Source organism: Arachis hypogaea, chromosome 19, assembly GCF_003086295.3.
Source record: "Arachis hypogaea cultivar Tifrunner chromosome 19, arahy.Tifrunner.gnm2.J5K5, whole genome shotgun sequence".
In the NCBI taxonomy this organism is placed as follows: Eukaryota; Viridiplantae; Streptophyta; class Magnoliopsida; order Fabales; family Fabaceae; genus Arachis; species Arachis hypogaea.
Window position 1 is genome coordinate 133918652 of NC_092054.1, and position 13096 is coordinate 133931747.

General features: G+C 39.2%; 1 non-coding gene across 1 annotated transcript; it reads left to right on the forward strand.

Moving 5' to 3' along the window:
* Window positions 1-11032: 11032 nt before the first annotated feature.
* LOC112782183 (small nucleolar RNA R71) lies at window positions 11033-11140 on the forward strand. Its single transcript, XR_003192918.1, has one exon. It is a non-coding gene; the product is annotated as a small nucleolar RNA R71 (small nucleolar RNA).
* Window positions 11141-13096: the final 1956 nt, after the last annotated feature.

Genomic DNA, 13096 nt, shown 5'->3' on the forward strand with positions numbered 1-13096 from the left:
TTCTTTGATTTTTTGTTCTATGTCCTATGGTTAGTATATATTAATCAATTACATGTACGATATATTATTTATATAATAATATATCTAAATATCACTTAATAACTATCCAAACAAATTGATTTCAACTAAACGTCCATAATATAAAGTTATTTATTCTTGTTTTCTCATGTCCATGATTATGTAAAAATCCTCATCTATATGACTATATTTCAATTTCGGTTATACTAAATATATCCTTTAATATTATCTTTAAAATACAATTCTAATTATTCATACAAACCACTATTTCAAGACGTTCATCTTTAACTTGTGTTATTTCTTACGTTCATTGGTCTGATTATATTTTATTGAGTAAAATATCATTTTTGTCCTAATATTTGGGGTAAGTTCTAAAATTGTTCCTAACATTTAAATCGTCCTATTTAAGTCCTTAATATTTTAAAATTGGCCCAATACTGTCCTGCCATTAGGAATCTATTAACAAATTGACGGCAAAACAAAATTAAAACAATTTTAAAACGTTAAGGACTTAAATAGGACAAAAACGTTGAAACAAAAACGATATATAAAAATAAATTTTAATTTTATCTATTAATAATATCATTTTTTTACGGTATATAGTTATTCAATTATATTTTGACCACATCTAAGTAAATTAAACTTAATCACTTTATTTTTATTCTAAATAAATTTATTTTTTTATAATTTTACTCTTAAAGATTTTTACTCATCATGAAATGTTTGTAAAATAATTAGTACATAAACTTGCGAAAAAGAAAAAAATGATACTACAATATAGTATAAATTGTACCTTTTGTCTCTAATGTATTGAAATTCTTTAATGTTTAAGTAAAAATCTTTAAAAATAAAATTATAAAAAAATAAATTTATTTAAAATAAAAGTAATGTGATTAAGTGTAATTTACTTTTTTTTTAACACAGTTAGCTCAACACAACAAGTGGAGCAGAAAGAAAGATAACAAAAGCAAAACATAAATATAAAATTAACAAGTTGTAATCCGTAGTCATCTCCGGCATTGCCATCAACAACCAAACGGATCAACTCTACACCATTCCTTGTAACTCAAGAAGGACAGAATCTTTACTCCTTCAACACTTGTCTCTGCTCCAACCAGATGTTCCAAATAACCGCACAGAATCCTATCAGCCATTTCTTTTGCTCAGTCTTACCACCTGCTACTCTAGTCCAACTCTCAAAGAAATCTTTAATTGTTCCCGGGGCGACCCATGCTCTATTAGAAAACGTCAGCCAAGCACACCACACCTGCCACGTAAACTCACAAGCCAAAAATAAATGATGTACAAATTCTATGTCTTTTTTACACAACACACAAATATTGTCATGATGATTAATAATGCCAAGTCTACCCAGCCTCTAATTCGTGTTGACCCTGCCTACTAGCACAAACCATGCAAATAGCTCAACTCTTGGAGGAACCAAGCCTCTCCAAATGGAGCTTGTGAAGTTGTAGCTCGTGATGTCGGCTGCGAGAGTCTCTTTCTGTAGTACCTGCACAAAGGAGTTAGTTGAAAAAACACTATTTTTATCAAATTTCTAAACAACTGAATCCTCTCTATCCACCGATAACCTGACAACCCGTAACCGGTCGTGAAGTTGGTTGAGCAACTCTAACTCCCATTGGAAGAGTTGTCTCCTCCATTGGAAGTCCCACACCCACTCTAGCCCATCCCAAAACCCACAATCCCCTATTACGGATCCTTGTTGATTTGAAACAGAGAAGAGTCTCGGAAAACAATCTTTCAAAGAGCCACCTTGTAACCAAGCATCCTCCCAAAAACGAATGTTTCTGCCATTTCCCACCTCCATTAACAGACCTCTGATCATCATATCTCTTGCCTGTTGCTCCTTGATATTGAGCTGGCAGATATCTTTCCACGGCCCCCCTCTTGATGGCAAAGGTTGGCTTGATAACATTACAGTTGGGTCCAAGTGATTACAAGAGCAAACTACCTTCTTCCAAAGCGGGCAGTCCTCCTTTGAAAAGCGCCACCACCACTTGAACAACAGCGACGCATTTCTAATTAGAGCATCTCCCACCCCAAGCCACCTAGCTTTTTCGGAGCTTGTACTACCTCCCATTTCACCAGTGGTATCCCGTTATTCCCATCTTCTTTACTCCACAAGAACCTTCTTTGAAGTCCAATGATCTTTTCTGCAACCCCCTTTGGCATCTTATACAAGCTTAAGTAGTAAACCGGTAGGCTATTGAGAACAGATTTTATGAGGACCAACTTACCCACTTTGTTGAGAGATCTAGCTTTCTATAAGCTCAGCTTGTCTTCCACCTTGTCTATGATTGGTTTCCAAGTCTTCACCAACTGAGGATTGGCGCCAAGAGAAATTCCTAAATACCTGACAGGTAATACCGCCTCGGCACATCCCAATAGACCACACATACTCGTCACCCATTCCTTGTCACAATTGACTGAAATTAGGCTCGACTTTTCAAAGTTGATACTCATGCCAGACATTAACTCAAAACATCGTAGGAGCCTCTTATAATTCACTAGCGTCTCCGTTTCCTAGGGACAAAATAAGATTGTGTCATCTGCAAATTGGAGATGCGACAATTCTATATTGTCCCTTCCCACCAGTAGTGGAGAAATTCTGCCATTTCTAACTGCCTCCCCCACCATCCTGTGCAGAACGTCAACAAGAACAAACAGGAAAGGAGAGAGCGGATCGCCTTGTCTGAGGCCCCTCTCCATCTTGAACGGCTTGGTCGGTGACCCATTGATCAACACTGACATAGATGCTGTAGTCACACATTCCTTCACCCAGGTCCTCCATCTAAGACCAAAACCCATCTTCTGTAGCACTATATCCACAAAACTCCATCTCACTTTGTCATAGGCTTTCTGAAAGTCCAGTTTAACAATTGCCGCTTGCTTCTTTTGCAGCTTAAGCCATTGGACCGTCTCACAAGCAATGAGAGCACCATCATGTATTTTGTGACCTTTTACAAATGCAGACTGAGTCTCCCCCACTAAATGTGACATCACTGATCGCATTCTTCTTACCAGCACTTTGGATATCACCTTATAGACACAGCCAACCATACTAATCGGCCTTAAGTCTTTGATTTCCTTGGCCCCCACAAATTTTGGTGCTAGCGCCACCCAAGTAACATTAGCATCTGTTGGTAGCTTAGCATTCTGAAAGAAATCCAACACTGCTGCAGTAAACTCCTGACCAAGCTCATCCCAACATTTCTTTATGAAGTTCATATTATAGCCATCACAACCTGGAGCTTTACTAGACTCACAATCCCAAACTGCCTCTTGTACTTCTTTCGTCGACGGCATTTCCTCTAGCACTGCTGCCTCTTCGGTAATAATCTGCTTAACCAGCCCATCACGGATCCCAATCAAAGGGGCATGCTCCTACCTATACAGCTCTTTATAGAACCCCATAATCGCAGTCTTTATTCTTGCCTGATTCCGTACCAATCTTCCATTGATCACTAACGAATCAATTCTGTTGTTCCTTGATGCTAGGTTATGGAAGTACCTAGTGTTCTTGTCCATATCTCTAGCATGCTTAGATCGGGACATCTGCTTCCAATGCACCTCCTTCCTGACATACCACTTTGCACAGCAAGTCACCAGAGCCTTACGCCTAGCCTCTATTGTTCCGTCATAATTACCAGCACTAACCTTATCATCAACCTTCTTAATCTCTTCCTAAAACTTCTTTATCCTGTTGTCCATGCCCCCAAAATTATCCGGATGCCATTTCTTGAGCGGAACTGTCAACGCCTTCAGCTTGTTTGTAAACATGTCGTCTCCCAAATTCCTCCACTCATCCTTTATCAACTGCAGAAACCTTTCATGTGTAAACCAGGAATCCAAACTGCGGAAAGGTCTTGGACCCGCACAAATTCTAGAATCTTCTAAGATCAATGGGTAGTGATCTGATAGTCCCCTCGGTCCTCCTTTCAAACGAGTATCTGGGAACTCCTCTAGCCATTCCAAACTGACCAAGATTCTATCAATGCGGCTACAAGACCGACCTCGAAACCATGTGAACTTTCGGTCAGTTAACGGTAAATCCACTAGCTGTAAGTCTTGTACCCATTCCTTAAACTCCTCCGCAGATGCCGGGAAACTAGTGGCGTCTTTCCTTTCTTCCAAATGTAGAATCTCATTAAAGTCTCCCATGAAGCAAAATGGAACCTGACATAGACCCACCATGTAGCTTAACTCCTCCCACATCACCAGTTTCTCACTCCGAACATGTGCACCATACACCAAACAGAAAGCACATTTGAAAGTATTTTTTGTCAGAAAGCCTTCAACACACAGCCAGCCATCTCCTTTATAGCAGTTTAATCTTTTAAATAAAAAGTTATCCCACATCAACAATAAGCCGCCCGATGCACCAACAGATTCCACAAAATCCCAATCCACCGTACCACCACCCCATAAGCGTGCTACATCAAACCTAGTCACCGCCACCCTCTTGGTTTCAATCAAGCCTAGCATATTCAATCTATATTTTTTCTTCAACTCTTTCACCATACTCCACTTTCCATACCCTCCTAGCCCTCTAACATTCCAACAACTATAAATCATTTGAAATAATTTCTACACACCTTGTTATGTTGTTTGGGCCTGCTCCTCCTAGCTTTCTCCTTTTGTTTCGCCAACTTTCTTTTTGCTGCGATTGCTTCATTCTGACTTTGTAGAATCGCCATAATATCCTCTTCATCGTCATAAAAAACCGCACCTGACTCCACTGCTAGCTTCAACGTTTCCTTATTCTCTACTAGTTGTACTGCCTACGTACCCCTCTGATCAGAATCTGGTATTGCGTTGTCAATTTCTGTCTCGGATCCCGCATTCTCATTACCCCGTTCATTCACATCGCCTTGTCCCACACCTTCCTCTTCCCCTTCTATCTCTTCCAATTCGCTCGCCTTACCCCGACATAGCATGTGTTGATGTCCATGTTCAGAGTGGCCGCTTACTTCATCAACCAGCCCCCCCACTTCCAGTTCACCATCCAAGACACCCAGCTTTATTGGTCCCGCCATTCTCCTGGCTCCTTCACCGGTCCACTACACCAGAGCATGTCTCCGTTCCTCTGCCTCCCCGCCAGGCCAGCCAGCTGCGTCGCCAGTCCAGCCAGCAGCGACTCTCGTCGACGCACAGGGAAGTGAGAAACCCTGTTCGTCCACCTCATCCGTCAATGGAGCCATTGCATAGCTCGTCCCGCGAAGAGCGCCCCTTGTTGACTCTGCTTCCTTCATCCTCGACCCGGAGACGCAAGGAGTCAGATGGTGGTGTGCAGAAATTGTGATTACACTTTAATTATGTAAAATTCATCGCTCTTTCTTTCCCTAGTAATGGCGCCAAAAACATGATGCCAATACCATGGTTCACAACTTCGCACAACTAACTAGCAAGTGCACTGGGTCGTCCAAGTAATACCTTACGTGAGTAAGGGTCGAATCCCACGGAGATTGTTGGTATGAAGCAAGCTATGGTCACCTTGCAAATCTCAGTCAAGTAGGGTTAAATGTGATTGGATTAGATAATTAAAAGATAAACAATAAGGGATAGAAATACTTATGTAAATCATTGGTGAGAATTTCAGATAAGCGAATAGAGATGCTATCGTTCCTCTGAACCTCTGCTTTCCTGCTATCTTCATCCAATCAGTCTTACTCCTTTCCATGGCTGGCTTTATGTGATACATCACCACTATCAATGGCTACTTTCGGTCTTCTCTCGGGAAAATGATCCAAATGCCCTGTCACGGCACGGCTAATCGTCTGGAGGCATCACCCTTGTCAATGGTTTCATCCTATCCTCTCAGTGAAAATGGTCAACGTACCCTGTCACGGCACGGCTATTCATCTGTCGGTTCTCGATCATGCTGGAATAGGATTTACTATCCTTTTGCGTCTGTCACTACGCCCGGCAATCGCGAGTTTGAAGCTCGTCACAGTCATTCAATCATTGAATCCTACTCGGAATACCACATACAAGGTTTAGACCTTCCGGATTCTCTTGAATGCCGCCATCATTCTAGCTTACACCACGAAGATTCTGGTTAAGAGATCTAAGAGATACTCATTCAGTCGAAGGTAGAACAGAAGTGGTTGTCAGGCACGCGTTCATAGGGAATGATGATGATTGTCACGTTCATCACATTCAGGTTGAAGTGCGAATGAATATCTTAGAAGCGAAATAAGATGAATTGAATAGAAAACAATAGTACTTTGCATTAATCTTTGAGGAACAGCAGAGCTCTACACCTTAATCTATGGAGTGCAGAAACTCTACCGTTGAAAATACATAAGTGAAAGGTCCAGGCATGGCCGAGATGGCCAGCCCCCAAAACGTGATCACAGGATCAGAATACAATCCAAAATGCCTAATACAATAGTAAAAGGTCCTATTTATAATAAACTAGTCACTAGGGTTTACAGAAATAAGTAATTGATGCATAAATCCACTTCCGGGGCCCGCTTGGTGTGTTCTTGGGATGAGCTTGAGTGTTTCACATGTAGAGGCCATTTTTGGAGTTGAACGCTAGTATTTGTGCCAGTTTGGGCGTTCAACTCTGGTTTTGGATCCTTTTCTGGCGCTGGACGCCAGAATTGGGCAGAGAGCTGGCGTTGAACGCAAGTTTGCGTCATCTATTCTTGGCCAAAGTATGGACTATTATATATTTCTGGAAAGCCCTAGATGTCTACTTTCCAACGCAATTGGAAGCGCACCATTTTGAGTTTTGTAGCTCCAGAAAATCTATTTTGAGTGCAGGGAGGTCAGAATCCAACAACATCAGCAGTCCTTCTTCAACCTCTGAATCTGATTTCTGCTCAAGTCCCTCAATTTCAGCCAGAAAATACCTGAAATCACAGAAAAACACACAAACTCATAGTAAATTCCAGAAATGTGAATTTAACATAAAAACTAATGAAAACATCCCTAAAAGTAACTAGATCCTACTAAAAACATACTAAAAACAATGCCAAAAAGCGTATAAATTATCCGCTCATCACAACACCAAACTTAAATTGTTGCTTGTCCTCAAGCAACTGAAAATCAAATAGGATAAAAAGAAGAGAATATACTATAAATTCCAAACTATCAATGAAACATAGCTTCAATCATATGAGCGGGACTTATAGCTTTTTGCCTCTTGACTAGTTTTGGCATCTCACTTTATCCATTGAGGTTCAGAATGATTGGCATCTATAGGAACTCAGAGTTCAGATAGTGTTATTGATCCTCCTTGTTCAGTATGATGATTCTTGAACACAGCTATTTTATGAGTCTTGGCCATGGCCCTAAGCACTTTGTTTTCCAGTATTACCACCGGATACATAAATGCCACAAACACATAATTGGGTGAACCTTTTCAGATTGTGACTTAGCTTTGCAAAAGTCCCTAATTAAAGGTGTCCAGGGTTCTTAAGCACACTCTTTTTTTGCTTTGGACCTTGACTTTAACCGCTCAGTCTCAAGTTTTCACTTGACACCTACACGCCACAAGCACATGGTTAGGGACAGCTTGGTTTAGCCGCTTAGACCAGGATTTTATTCCTTTAGGCCCTCCTATCCACTGATGCTCAAAGCCTTGGGATCCTTTTTATTACCCTTGCCTTTTGGTTTTAAGGTTTACTGGCTTTTTGCTCTTGCCTCTTGGTTTTAAGAGCTTTTGGCTTTTTCTGCTTGCTTTTTCTTTTTCTTTCTATTTTTTTTCGCCTATTTTTTTTTCTGCAAGCTTTGTTCTTTGCTGCTTTTTCTTGCTTCAAGAATAATTTTTATGATTTTTCAGATTATCAAATAACATGTCTCCTAGTCATCATTCTTTTAAGAGCCAACATATTTAACATTCATGAACAACAACTTCAAAAGACATATGCATTGTTCAAGCATACATTCAGAAAACAAGTAGCATTGTCACCACATCAATATAATTAAACTAAGTTCAAGGATAAATTCGAAACTCATGTACTTCTTTTTCTTTTGAATTAAAACATTTTTCATTTAAGAGAGGTGATGGATTCATAGGACATTCATAACTTTAAGACATAGTTACTAACTACTTATGATCATGTAATGAAGACACAAACATAGATAAGCACTTAACATAGAAAACGAAAAACAGAGAAAGTAAGAACAAGGAATGAATCCACCTTAGTGATGGTGGCGTTTCCTTCTTGAGGAACCAATGATGTCCTTGAGCTCTTCTATGTCTCTTCCTTGTCTTTGTTGCTCCTCCCTCATTGCTTTTTGATCTTCTCTTATTTCATGAAGGATGATGGAGTGCTCTTGATGTTCCACCCTTAGTTGTCCCATATTGGAACTCAATTCTCCTAGGGAGGTGTTGATTTGCTCCCAATAGTTTTGTGGAGGAAAATGCATCCCCTGAGGTGTCTCAGGGATCTCTTGATTTGCAGCCACATGTTCTACCACTGAGCTATAGACCCTTGAGATGAATCTTTCCATCTCCTATGACTCGGAGGTGGAAGATTTTGTCTTTCCTTCCCCTTTTCTAGAGGTTTCTCCAGTCTTAGGTGCCATCAATGGTAATGGAAAAACAAAAAGCTTATGCTTTTACCACACCAAACTTAGAATGTTGCTCGCCCTCGAGCAAAAGAAGAAAGAATAGAAGAAGAAGAAGAAGAAGATATGGAGGAGATGGAGGGATATGTGTATGGATGTGAGTGGTGAAAGGAAAACAGAAGGGATGACCATGAATGGATACAGAGAGGGTGAGGTGGGTGGGGATCCTGTGAGATTCACAGATCCTGAGATGATCCTGTGGTGTCCACAGATCCTTAGGTGTCAAGGATTTACATCCCTGCACCCATTAGGCATGTAAAATGCCCTTGCACACAACTCTGGGCATTCAACGCCAGGTTGGTCCCCATTTTGGGCGTTCAACGCCCATTTGTTGCCCATTTCTGGCGTTGAACACCAGAACCATGCTTGTTCTGGGCATTCAGCGCCAGCTTCTCTCCAGGGTGCAATTCTGGCGTTCAGCGCCCAGATGATACCCATTTTGGGCGTTCAGCGCCCAAATACTGCCCATTTTGGGCATTCAGCGCCGGAACCATGCTCTGTTCTGGCGTTGAACGCCAGGCAGATGCTTCCTCCAGGGTGTGATTTTTCTTCTGTTGTTTTTGATTCCGTTTTCAATTTTTATATTTATTTTGTGACTCCACATGATCATGAACCTATAAAGACATATAACTAAGAAAAATATAGTTAGATGAAAATTGGGTTGCCTCCCAACAAGCGCTTCTTTAATGTCAATAGCTTGACAGTGGGCTCTCATGGAGCCTCACAGATGTTCAGAGCATTGTTGAGACTCCCCCAACACCAAACTTAGAGTTTGGATATGGGAGTTCAACACCAAATTTAGAGTTTGGTTGTGGCCTCCCAACACCAAACTTAGAGTTTGACTGTGGGGGCTTTGTTTGACTCTGCTTTGAGAGAAGCTTTTTCTGCTTCCTCTCCATGGATGCAGAGAGAGATCCTTGAGTTGTAAACACAAGGTTGTCCTTATTCAATTGAAGGATCAATTCCCCTCTGTCCACATTAATCACAGCTCTTGCTGTGGCTAGGAAAGGTCTTCCTAGGATGATGGATTCATCCTCTTCCTTCCCAGTATCTAAGACTATGAAATCAGCAGGGATGTAAAGGCCTTCTACCTTTACTAACACGTCCTCTACTTGTCCATAAGCCTGTTTTCTGGAATTATCTGCCATCTCTAATGAGATTTTAGCAGCTTGCACCCCATAGATTCCTAGTTTCTCTATTACAGAGAGGGGCATGAGGTTTATCCCTGAACCATGTTCACACAGAGCCTTAAAGATCATGGTGCCTATGGTACAAGGTATTATGAACTTTTCAGGATCCTGTCTCTTCTGAGGCAATGTCAGTTGATCCAGATCACTTAGTTCATTGATGAACAAGGGAGGTTCATCTTCCCAAGTTTCAATACCAAATAATTTGGCATTCAGCTTCATGATTGCACCAAGGAACTTGGCAGCTTGCTCTTCAGTAACATCCTCATTCTCTTCAGAAGAGGAATACTCATCAGAGCTCATGAATGGCATAAGGAGGTTCAATGGAATCTCTATGGTCTCTGGATGAGCCTCAGAGTCCTTTGGTTCCTCAGAGGAAAACTCCTTATTGATCACTGGGCGTCCCAGGAGGTCCTCCTCCTTGGGATTCACGTCCTCTCCTTCCCTTATAGGTTCGGCCATGGTGCTTATGTCAATGGCCTTGCACTCTCCTTTTGGATTCTCTTCTGTGTTGCTTGGAAGAGTACTAGGAGGGATTTCAGTGATCCATTTACTCAGCTAGCCCACTTGTGCTTCCAAATTTCTAATTGAAAACCTTGTTTCATTCATGAAACTTGCAGTGGCCTTGGATAGATCAGAGACTAAGTTTGCTAAATTAAAAGTATTTTGTTCAGAGTTCAATGTCTGTTGCTGAGTGGATGATGGAAAAGGCTTGCTATTGCTAAACCTGTTTCTTCCACCATTATTAAAGCCTTGTTGAGGCTTTTGATCCTTCCATGAGAGATTTAGGTAATTTCTCATGATGGATTATATGTGTTTCCATAAGTTTCACCCATATAATTTACCTCTGCTATTGCAGGGTTCTCTGGATCATAAGCTTCTTCTTCAGAAGATGCCTCTTGAGTGTTGTTGGATGCAGCTTGCATTCCATTCAGACTCTGAGAAATCATATTGACTTGCTGAGTCAATATTTTGTTCTGAGCCAATATGGCATTCAGAGTATCAATTTCAAGAACTCCCTTCTTCATAGGCATCCCATTACTTACAGGATTTCTCTCAGAAGTGTACATGAACTGGTTATTAGCAACCATGTCAATGAGTTCTTGAGCTTCTGCAGGCGTTTTCTTTAGGTGAATGGATCCACCTGTAGAAGTATCCAATGACATCTTTGATAGCTCAGATAAACCATCATAGAATATATCCAGGATGGTCCATTCTGAAAGCATGTCAGTAGGACACTTTTTGGTCAGTCCTTTATATCTCTCCCAAGCTTCATAGAGGGATTCACCTTCTTTCTGTCTGAAGGTATGAACGTCCACTCTAAGTTTACTAAGCTTTTGAGGAGGAAAGAACTTGGCTAAGAAAGCCGTGACCAGCTTATCCCAAGAGTTCAGGCTATCTCTGGGTTGAGAGTCCAACCACACTCTAGCTCTGTCTCTTACAGCAAAAGGGAAAAGCATGAGCCTGTAGACTTCAGGATCTACTCCATTAGTCTTAACAGTATCACAGATCTGCAAGAATTCAGTTAAGAACTGAAAAGGATCTTCAGATGGAAGTCCATGAAACTTGCAGTTCTACTGCATCAGAGAAACTAATTGAGGTTTCAGCTCAAAATTTTTTGCTCCAATGGTAGGAATGGAGATGCTTCTTCCATGTAAATTGGAATTAGGTGCAGTAAAGTCACCAAGCATTCTCCTTGCATTATTGTTGTTGGGTTCGGCTGCCATCTCCTTTACTTGTTCAAAATTTTCAATAAGGTTGTCTCTGGATTGTTGTAATTTAGTTTCTCTTAGTTTTCTCTTCAGAGTCCTTTCAGATTCTGGATCAGCTTCAACAAAAATGCCTTTTTCTTTGTCCCTGCTCATACGAAAGAGAGGAGAAAAAGAAAAGAAGAGGAATCCTCTATGTCACAGTAAAGAGGTTCCTTATTGTTAGTAGAAGAAGAAGAGGAATAGGGCTGAAGAAGAATGAAGAATCCAAACACAAAGATGATGATAGGAGCAGAGATGTGAGATGAAGAGAAGTGTTAGTAGATGAATAAATAAAATAGAGGAAGATAAGGGAGAAGAATTTTCGAAAATTATTTTGAAAAAAGGGTTAGTGATTTTCGAAAATAGTTTTTGAAAAAGGTTAGTAGTTTTTTTTTTTCGAAAATTCAAATAAGAAATAAAATAATTAGTTAATTAAAAAGAAATTTTTGAAAAAGAGAGAAGATATTTTCGAAAATTAAAGAGAGAGAGTTAGTTAGGTGGTTTTGAAAAAGATAAGAAGATAGGAAGTTAGAGAAGATATTTTAAAAATCAAATTTTTTTGAAAAAGATAAGATAAGAAGATATTTTTGAAAAGATATGATTGAAATTAGTTTTGAAAAAGATTTGATTTTTAAAATCATAATTAATGACTTGATTCACAAGAAATCACAAGATATGATTCTAGAACTTAAAGTTTGAATCTTTCTTAACAAGGAGGTAACAAACTTGAAATTTTTGAATCAAAACATTAATTGTTATTGTTATTTTCGAAAATTTGATACAAAAATAAGAAAAATATTTTTGAAAAATATTTTTAAAATTTTCGAAAATAACTAAGAAAAATGAAAAAGATTTGATTTTTGAAAAAGATTTTGAAAAAGATAAGATTTTCAAATTGAAAATTTGATTTGACTCCTAAGAAACAACTTGATTTTTAAAAATTTTTGAAAAATTCAACTCAATTTTCGAATTTGATGAGAGAAAAAGGGAAAGATATTTTTTTGATTTTTGAATTTTTTTATGATGAGAGAGGAAAACATGAAAGTGATGCAATGCATGAGAATTTTAGATCAAAACATGTGATGCATGCAAGAATGCTATGAATGTCAAGATGAACACCAAGAACACTATGAAGATCATGATGAACATCAAGAACATATTTTTGAAAAATTTTTAATGCAAAGAAAACATGCAGGACACCAAACTTAGAATTCTTTAATGCTTAGACACTAAGAATTCAAGAATGCATATGAAAAACGAGAAAAGACACAAAACATGCAAATGCAAAGATCAAACAAGAAGACTTACCAAGAACAACTTGAAGATCATGAAGAACACTATGAATGCATGATTTTTTCGAAAAATGCAAGATGCACATGCAATTGATACCAAACTTATAACATGACTCAAGACTCAAACAAGAAACACAAAAAATATTTTTGATTTTTATGATTTTCTAATTTTTTTGTATTTTTTTCGAAAATTATTTGAAAAACAAAAATAAGGATTCCAAAGTTTTTAATATGAATTCCA